Here is an 8484-nt window from a genome sequence, read left to right as displayed (position 1 = left end):
GGGATCAAACCTGCATCTCTTGAGTCTCCTGCATTGGCAGGTGGATTCTTTACCACTGTGCCAGCGGGAAAGGATGGCAAGTATGGTCTTAGATCAGTATGATCTTAATTGGAATGAGCACTACTTTAAATAACGATTTTAAATCATACTGTGCCGTCCTTCCCCACTGGCACAGTGGTAAAGAATCCACCTGCCAATCCAGGAGACACAGGTTTGATCCCTGGGTCAGGAAGATACCCTGGAGAAGGAAATGGCAACCCATTCCAGTATTCTTGCCTAGAGAATTCCATGGACTAAGGACCATGGTGGGCTACAGAGGACCTCCATGGGGTTGCAGAGTCGGACGCGACCAAGCAACTAACACAACACACAGCAATGATTTTAAAATGCTAGGAAAAACCTGAATATTGTTTAGAAAAATTTTGTTAGCAGGAGTTAAAAAAGAGTTAATGATGGAGACTTTTGTAAGAGCAAAGTCCTGTATACATCTGATAAGGCTTAGGAACAAACTGTGTTCCTAAAATGAAACAATGTCTTCACAAAAGGCTGAATTGTCAAAGTCCATAAACTTTAGGGTTTAGGGGTGAAGGTAGCGGTTTTAGTTTTAATTGATTTAATCAACATAGCCAGTTTCACAAAAATATAAAGAATGACTCTGAGTTAATAGGATGCACTTTCACCCCTGGCAAGTATCCTCTTGGCGCTTGGGTCAAGATGGGTTTCTCTGGTTATCACGGGTTGCTTTTGGGTCAAAGTTCATTATATTTTGGCCATTAATTCCCACAAAATCATTAAAACCATTTCATGTTGCCCTGAAAAAGAGTATGTTGAAGTCTTGCTAAAGCTAGCAAGGGTTCCCCTAGCACACAGTTCCTGTTCCTACTTGTCAAAATGATTATCATAACCCACAAACTAAGGATTTCTTAAGCTTTGTCCTTATACCTATCAGTGTTGAGTGCCTAGTTGTGCAGAGTATGCATGTAGTATATACACTCTTTTCCCCCCAGCAGCATCAAACTGACGTCCTTAGAACGCAATGCAAGGAAGGGCAACACCCTAGACAAAGATATTAGAGAGTTTAAATTCAGGAAACAGAAGTCCTTAGTGAATAAATGCCATTATCAATTTATGGCAGAATTACTTAGAAAGCCGTGCCAGGTATAACGGGGGAATGGGGACCCCAAAGACTCTAACAAGGTGGTCCCAGGGAGCCCCAGGGGGCCCCAGGCTTTGGGAGTCTCCCAAGAAAACTCAGAAAGGAGTGCCATGAACTTTGACCCCCGACGCAGCACAAACAAGCCAGACCCCACCCCAGACGGGCCAGCGGGTAACTGAACAGGCAAGGTCTTCCGCGTCTGAGGAAACCCCGCCCCTCCCTATCCCGCCCACATTCAACTCCACCAATCCTCGGGAGTCATCGACCGCTCGGCTTCCCAGGCACCTCCAATCAAGTACCTATATCCGACCACGAGTCTGTGCCCCACCGTCAGGGAAGGTCAGTAGAGAGCCTATCGGAGCCTGACTAGGGGCGTGGCCGGGTGCAGGGGGCGGGCAGACTGGGACGGTGGGGCGGAGCACGCTCGGCGCAGTCGGGTGCGATTGGCCACCCCTGGCAGGAGCCGCACCTCGGACAGCAGCAGCGGCTGCCGCGGGAGGGTCCGTGAGGCGCCCGGTGGCGACGGCGGCGTTGGGGTCCTGCGTGCGAGAGTGGGACCCGACGCGGAGACCGCGGGCGGAGGCTCTGCACTGCCGGACCGGACATTCAGTGACTGGACCCAGGTATTCACCAGGGAACAAGAGGCAGAAGAGCGACTCGGGAGCAAGTGTGAGAGAGGAAGCGGCGGCGGCGACGCGGGGCCCGGGGTGGTGACAGCAGGTCTGAGGTGAGAGCACCGGGGCGGGAGGAGTTGACAGAGTGAGTCGAGGCGACGGGACCCAGGGCGGAGTGGGGTCGGCGAGGACTCGAGGGAGAGGAGTTCCGGGAGTGGTTTTGACAGTCCGCTCTGTGGAGAGGAGACCCCCTCAGAGGGGCCGGCCCCGCGGGCCTGAGAGGGAAACCTCGAGAGGGCTTGGGACAACGGGTGTGACGGGAGGGGGGCCCCAGAGGAGCTGGGACAGCGGGTGTAAGGAGGGAACCCTGAGGAGCTAGGATGGGGATCTGAGGAGGGGGACCCTGAGAGGAGTTGGGACGGTGGATCTGAGGGGGGGAAGACCCTGAAAGGAACTGGGACAGTGGGTCTGAGGTAGAACCCCGAGAGCGGCTGAGGAAGGGACTCTCAAAGGAGGAGACCCAGAAATGAGCCAGGACAGAGGGTCTGAGCGGCAAAGGGGACTCCGAGAGGCTTGGGACAGCAGGTGTGTTGGGGGACACCGAGAGGAGCTGGGACAGCGGCTGTGACGGGGGACACCTTGGGGGCTGAGGACCTGAGTCTGAGGGGGTCCCCAGGGGCTGTGGCGGAGGCGCGGCCCCGCCCCGCGTGGGCGAGAAGAGGGGGTCTGGGGGTCCGGGTCGCGGCGCTGGGCGAATCGCAACAGCCGGCCGCCGCTCCCCGGGTGCAGTCAGCTGAGGTTTTTTAGGACGGAGTGGGAGACGGGGGGCCGCGGGAGCCCCCAGGACTCCGTGGGTGACTCTGAGGAGCGGGGATTATGTAATGAACAGCTTCAGGGAGAACGCACGGACTGGAGGGTACGGCTGAAGTGCGGGGATCCGGGAAAGGGCAGGAGCGAGGGGCGGGCTAGGGACCTCTGCTCACTGGCCGCCTGGCTTCCCGTCTGTTTCTCCGAGCTGGGCGTGAATGCCTTGAAAGTGAGGGGCTTCCTGACTTCAGTAGCTTCCTCAGAGCGTGAAAAGTTGAAGAGGGCTTCTTAAACTTCTCACAAACAAGTGGAAAGGGAAGGGCCCCTCTTGGAGATGCAGGTTTTTGATTCATTAGGTTGTTTAAATTTTGATAGACCCTGCTTCTTTTTTCACTTGGGCTCAGCGAGGAGCTCAGAAATTCTTTCAGGTTCAGCAGCACACCAGTATCAGTGTTTACAAGGCAGACTTAAAGGAACGAATATACTAAGTTTGACTGTTTATCTTTGATGTGTTGGAAAGATAGTTGGAAAGTCAAACTAAATTTTGAAAAGAGGTATTGGAGTCACTGAACTAACAGCACTTTCCAGTTAGAATTCTTGTCCTAAAAACTACCAGCACTGAAATTTAGGCATAATTCCAGGACAAGCTAAGGAGAGAGAGAAGCCTATTTAAACCAGACACTGTGCACTGGTGGAAAGCAAGTGTATGTCTAGTAAAATGCTAAAACAAATAGTGGAAAGCTATAGGGGGTGGGAAATGGTGGGGGGGGTGGCAACCTCCTACTTTGACAGATGTGAAAATCGATGACCAGGCTAGTTGTTCAGAATACTTAGGATATGTTAATACTGTCCTGACTACCTTTCCAGTGTTCTCTTGGATGCTTTATTATGATTGTTCCCAGCAGTTTTACATTTGAATTTTTTAACCTCTTTTTTTCTGCGTGTTGCTTCTCCTACCCCTTATCTTGCGACAGATTTCTTCTTCATAGAAGTAGACTTAGAAAATGATGGCTTGGGGGAAATAACTGGGAAATGATCCCCTCCAATATTCTTGCCTAGAGAATCCCATGGACAGAAGAGCTATAGTCCATAGAGTCGCAAAGAGTTCAACAGGCCTGAAGTGACTTATCTCACACTTATTTTCACATAATTACTCTATCATTTTGCAGTTATTTAGATATCGTATTTATTTCAGGTTGAAAATAATGTCTTATTGGAAGCCTTTGCCTGTGTTCAGTAATGGGCAGCTAAGAAGAAAAAAGAAATGCTGCATTATTTCTCAAAGACATAATGTAGAAGGCTTATAGAGAACTGTATGTTTAAATCCAAGACAAAAGTTACTGAAGACATCTTACATTAGGGTAATAATAAGTAGAGGGACTGTATCATTTGAGGATTTTTATTTGATATTACCTGATACAGAACTATTTTGTATCAGGTACAGTAGTTTCAGAAAGTGTGGAGTTTGGTGTGGTTATGAAAATTCCACCCACCAGAAGTCCTCAGAAACAGAAGTTATGGTGATGAGAGGAACAAATACACAAATAGTAAATACACAAAAACAAATTTAAAATATGAGAGACTATGTTTAAGATGTATTAAGTGTAACTTTTTTACATTAAATTTATTTTTCCAGAACCCTAGGTATAAGTAAAAGGAAGGTTAGTTAACTCCAGAGAGTTATTTACAAGGGGCATGTGTGCTTAGTCGACCCTGACTCTTTGCGACTACCTGGACTGTAGCCCACCAGGCTCCTCTGTCCATGGTATTCTCCAGACAGGAATGCTGGTGTGGGTTGCCATTTCCTTTTCCAAGGCATCTTCCTGACCCAGGGATCGAACCCATATCTTCTGCATTGGCAGGCAGATTCGTTACTACAGAGCTACCTGGAAAGCCTAGATTTATAAGGGGCATGTATTCATTATGTAGTGCATGTAACGTATGAAATAGTCTGTAGAAGGGTTGAGAATCTAAGTAACAATAATCCTGCAAAGTAATAGAAATGTTTCAGCAGATAAGCTCTTCCATCATCCTTGTTAGCTCATTTCTGTCTGGTACAAATAGTGGTCTCTCAAGATGAAACTTTAGTTCCTTCTAAGAAAAGAAAATATTCTGATATTCCCCTGAGTGATTACTAAGGCAGTCATTTCAACCATGTTATGCTATGGTATTGACCCAGAGATGATGACAAGAGAGCCCTTGTAATAGAATTTTTAATGATAGGAAGGGCCTATAATAACTTTTTATTCCTGGGGACATGGGGTGGAGGTAGGGGAAGTTGGTTAGGAGGGTAGCAATTCTGTGGGAGTTTATTTTCATTTGTTTCACAAAATAAAACTACACTTTGAGAAGCTATTAATATGTAAATTAGTGAAACCTATACTCATTTTGCCTGTTCATTTTTGATTGAAAAAAATATAATCAAAAGCAGAGATTAAGAAGGAGCCTCATCCTTCCATATGAATGGTTATAGCCACCAGAGAATACCTGCTCTTTTTGGTTTAGAGTTGTTAAATAATTCTTAGTCTTAGTTTAGCAGGATGCAAGTACTGCCCAGTAAATACAATAACCCATTTTATACTTTCTTTAGCACTTGAGTCATATACAGTCAAATCATTGTAATCTCAGAGTCTACCTTGATATCTAATTTGGCTTAATGTTTAAGCCAAACTGAGAAAAGTTCTCTTGTTTGCCACTTGTTCATACTTGTTTCAGTGATATGGGAGAATGAATGAAAAGTAACTATTGGTACTTTGACTTTAGGGTCTGTTTAGAGTTTATTATAGAGACTTTAAAAGCATCTTTCCTTTATAATCTTTTCCTTCAGTCTGTTTTTTCCCTACCCCTAAAAAGAAAGCAGATGGACAGAGGGAACGCTTCCATCAGTGTTTTGTGGCTGTTCTAAGAGAAGACTTCTTTTCAGTCTTCAATGAGAGAGTCCCACTATAGTTTTGAATTAGTAGTTTTGAGTTATGGGATATTGTACAATTGCATTTCTTCATGGAAAGTGTAGTTTGTGATTATTTAGCTTTAACATTCATTTAATTGGTTACTTTGTCATTTGTGAGGATACATTAAAAATTGTTACTATTTTCAAACTCGAACTCATTGTAGTAAAAAAAATAATTTACTTATGTCTAACTAATAATGGATTAGATGTATTGAATTAATGGACCAAAATGTGATGTAACTCACTTACAGGCTATGGGCAACAAATTAAAAATAACAAGTATTCAGAAATTTTATGATAGTAGGAATTAAATTGATAAATTTTATCATTCCAGCTACATGTTTTTAAAGTTACCTAAATATGAATCAACCTAATGCATTGTTTTCTGTCTGACCTGAGATTTGTTACAAACGAGTATATTTAAAGCTTTTGTAAATTATTTCTATTTTACATTAGAATGACATAGGGGTCAGTTTCATGATTTAACGCAGAGCAACTCCTAACCATTATTCCCTTTCTCACAGATACATATTTATCATCCCTAGAGTGAGAAGAGGAACATGCCTTGTAATAAACATTTTACACCTGGCAAAACCTACTCACAGATGGCTCATATCAGTTTAGCTCCTGACATTGGAACTGATACATTGTAGCCTAGTGTTTGGGAACCTTTCACCTAACCCCTGGCCTCAGTAAAAATGAGGGATAGCAAAATCAACCCCATATTTATTATGCTTACTATTTTAGTTAGTTATCAAAGTACACATTAGAAGATTTCAGTTTTACTTCCTCACACTATTTTTTATGGACAGGGGGATAACCTTTTATTTCCAAATCAAACTAGGACTCTGTGCAGTATTTATTTTTATATGTTTCATTTTCTGTCTAATGACACTGGCTTCTGTCCATAGCAGTCAAGGCTTATGACAATTCAAATACATTTTATTTACCCATTACAATAGATGGCACTAATCAAGACAAAATGCTTACTTAAATAAACTAATAATCTAATTGGTCTTGGCAGTAGGCACACAAAAAGAGAATTGAAGTTCATGGCCAATTTTTCATTCTATTGCAAACATTAGCCTTTACTTCTTAAAGGCTTTCTGTGTAAATACACAAATATTTCCCCAAACCACATAAATAGAGTTTTTAACTCTTCTAGATCAAGATTTAATAGCAGACACAGAGTATGAAGGATGCTTACTAGATGTCAGTTGAATGAGTGTGAATGAATTAATGATAGGCTAATTATTAGATTATATTTATGTTCACATTTAGTTTCATATTTTCACTGAGGGCTTTTAGTAAAAAGAGTGTTAAAAGAGTGATTCTGTTGGAACCCAAGAACAAATGCTAGCATTATTTATCTGCCGTGTAGGAAACAGCATGATACTTTAAAAGGAGAAAGGGCCTGAGACTCAGACCCAGGCACCTATTTTGGCTTTATCACTATGCCAGCTGGCTTATCTTGATTAAGTCACTTAAGTGTTTAAAGCTCTCAGTTCTCTCATCTGTAAAACAAAAATATGGGCCTCACAAGATTCTTATAAGGAATAGTGAAGTGTAAGTCGCTCAGTCATGTCCGACTCTTTGCGACCCCATGGACTATTCAGTCCATGGAATTCTCCAGGCCAGAATACTGGAGTAGGTTGCCTTTCCCTTCTCCAGGGGATCTTCCCAACCCAGGAATCGAACCCAGGTCTCACACATTGCAGGCAGATTCTTTACCAGCTGAGCCAAGCCCTTATGGCTTATAAGGAATAAATGATGCAATTTATGTAAAGCACCAAGTACAGTGATAAAAATGCATAGGAAGTGTTCGACAAGTGGTAGCTGCTTATTATTTTAGTCACTTGAAACCATTTTTTAGTGCTGTTTTTGCTCTATCCTCAGTATCTAATCACTTGCTGAATCCCGTGGCTCCTGGCTCCAAAAAGAATAATTTAATAGGTCACACGTAGGGAAATTGAGACTTAGTATGAGTAACTTCCTGGAATTTCATCGAATCCACTAGCTTTATTAACAGCAGGACTTCTTAAGGCCCACTTGACTTTGCACTCTAGAATGTCTGGCTCTGGGTGACTAACCACACCATTGTAGTAATCCACTTCACTAGATCTTTTTTATACAGTTCTTCTGTGTTTTCTTTACATCTCTTCTTGATCTCTTCAGAGTCTACTAGGTATTTGCCATTTTTATCCTTTATTGTATCCATCTTTGGGCAGAATGCTCCCTTGATGTTTCCAATTTTCCTGAAGAGATCTCCAGTTTTTCCCCTTTTGTTGTTCTATTGTTAAGCATTGTTCTTTGAAGAAGGCTTTCTTTTCTCTTCTAGCGATTTTTTGGAACTCTACACTTAAATGGATGTACCCTTCCCTCTCTCCCTTGCTTTTTGCTTCTCTTCATTCTTCCACTATTTGTAAAGCCTCCTCAGATAACCACTTTACCTCTTGCTTTTCTTTTTCTTCGGGATGATTTTGTTCACTGCTTTCTGTACAATATTACGGACCTCTGTCCCTAGTTCTTCAGGCACATTGTTAATTAGATCTAGTCCTTTGAATCTATTCATTACCTCTACTGGGAATTCATACGGGATTTGATTTAAGTCATACCTGGCTGGCCTATTATTTTTCTTGGTTTTCTTTAGTCTAAGCCTGAATTTTGCTTTGAGAAACTAATGATCTGAGCCACAGTCAGCTCCAGGTCTTGTTTTTGCTGACTATACAGCTTCTCCATCTTCAGCCTCAAAGAATGTAATCAATTTGATTCAAATCCTTAAAGGATGATGCCAGCAAGGTTTTGCATTCATTATGTCAGCAGATCTAGAAGACCCAGCAGTAGCCACAGGCCTGGAAAAGACCAATTCTCACCCCACTCCCAAGAAGGGTAGTACCAAAGAATGTGCTAACCATCGGACAGTTATATTCATCTTCCATGCTAGTAAGATCTTGCTT

General features: G+C 43.2%; 1 protein-coding gene across 2 annotated transcripts in view; it reads left to right on the top strand.

Moving 5' to 3' along the window:
• The first annotated feature begins 1616 nt into the window (after window positions 1-1616).
• Window positions 1617-8484, top strand: part of TAOK3 (TAO kinase 3) — a 183414-nt gene continuing 176546 nt past the window's right edge. Inside the window, exon 1 of one of the 2 annotated variants that reach the window (XM_065903878.1) lies at window positions 1617-1779. The gene's annotated coding sequence lies outside the window, so the exon portion shown is untranslated. Of the gene's footprint in view, window positions 1884-8484 lie in introns of both variants that reach the window. The other variant, XM_065903877.1, reaches the window with a different exon arrangement.

Source organism: Muntiacus reevesi, chromosome 13 (genome assembly GCF_963930625.1).
Source record: "Muntiacus reevesi chromosome 13, mMunRee1.1, whole genome shotgun sequence".
NCBI classification, from domain to species: Eukaryota; Metazoa; Chordata; class Mammalia; order Artiodactyla; family Cervidae; genus Muntiacus; species Muntiacus reevesi.
This window is presented reverse-complemented; position numbering and strand designations above follow the sequence as displayed.